The sequence below is a fragment of the Sinocyclocheilus grahami genome, unplaced genomic scaffold (genome assembly GCF_001515645.1).
Source record: "Sinocyclocheilus grahami isolate Dianchi unplaced genomic scaffold, SAMN03320097.WGS_v1.1 scaffold1652.1, whole genome shotgun sequence".
Lineage (NCBI taxonomy): Eukaryota > Metazoa > Chordata > Actinopteri > Cypriniformes > Cyprinidae > Sinocyclocheilus > Sinocyclocheilus grahami.
In genome coordinates, this window is record NW_015506831.1 from 55,474 (window position 1) to 56,949 (window position 1,476).

A 1,476-nucleotide genomic window follows, 5' to 3' on the forward strand; every position below is an offset into this window, starting at 1 on the left:
TACAGGTGAAAACAAAAAAAAGTGTAAAATTAAAGAGTGAAATATTAAAGCACAGCTAACAGCGAACATTCTTTCAAAGTTGTGAGCAAACATTCTGTCAGTATTTTTGTTCAAAGTTATTTGGTATTTATTAACGTTCTCGAAACGTCAGCACAAAAAAACATTATTTACTTTCAAATTTTATTCCAGAACATTTTACTTTGAGTTACATGGGTCAAGGTTCAGTCAATCTATTCAGTGTGAGGACACCACATCCAATTTCTATTATAGGTCTATTAAATACCCCTAAATTTCCTTCCACTTTTCTAATATGTTCTTCATTTTAGATTAAAATGAATTACTCTGAGCTAATAAGTTATAGGAATAGATTCAAACTCAGGCCAGCTGCTCCTAAAACACAATTCACTTACTTGACCTTTTTTCATGAACAGAATGAACATGAACAGAATGTTTGTTCCAAATTCTCTGGTATTTACTAATGTACTCAATACATTAGCACAAATGTTTTGGATGGACTTCATCTACCGTTTTTTTAAATATTGCTGCTTCTTTCAGAACGTTCCCATTCGAGAGTAACATTCGCATAATGTTTGCAGAATGATAATATGGAAAGTTCCCTTATCTTTCATATAAGCTAGAGAAAACCGCTTTTAAAACATTTAAAAATCTGGACATTTTGAACATTCAGAGGACATATTTTGTTAGCTGGGTTTGCTATCAAAATATATATGTCTGGCTCTACAAGATCATCTGAGTGCAAGTAGTCAGGCTGTGTCAGAGGAGTGTGTCAGAGGCAAAGTACACTTTAAATATAATTAAATTAAATAATATAAATAAAATAGTTGTGGCCGTTTTGGTCTTTGTTATAAGCGATGGTGTGCGAGTTAGTGTGTAAATAACCTTTGCCAGCAGGATGGGTTATTTGCACTGAGGCTAAATACAGAATCCAATATTTAATTTTGAATCTCCCTCTCTCTTTCTCTAAACATAAATTACAGATAATATGATCATGTAGCTAGACATCTAGAGCTTCATAGTGGACATTTAAAGATGCAGAGGAGGAGCCTGAAAATCTGACAGATATATAAGGACTGTTTGTTTCAAACAGAACAACACAAATGGTGAGTTACTTTACAGAAAATTCATAAATTTGAAATTTCAGACAAGTGTTTGTTATTTTTGTCTAGGTAAAACAGATCTCTGTTGTGATCTACTGAGGAAAGCCTGAGAAGTGGGAAGTAAGTTCATCAATAACTCTACATTCCTAAAGATGTTTGCAGCTTCATTTCAGTGTGAAGTTAATCTCTTTCTCTCTGTCTCTGTAGATGATGTTGTTTTTGGTGGCTCTTCTTCCAGTTGTATTGGGCAATGACTGTAAATTCATGCCATTCGACTGCTCTGACATCTATAAGTCAGGACAAAAAATCAGTGGGATTTATCCCATCTATCCAACAGATGACGTTCCTGTCTGGGTTT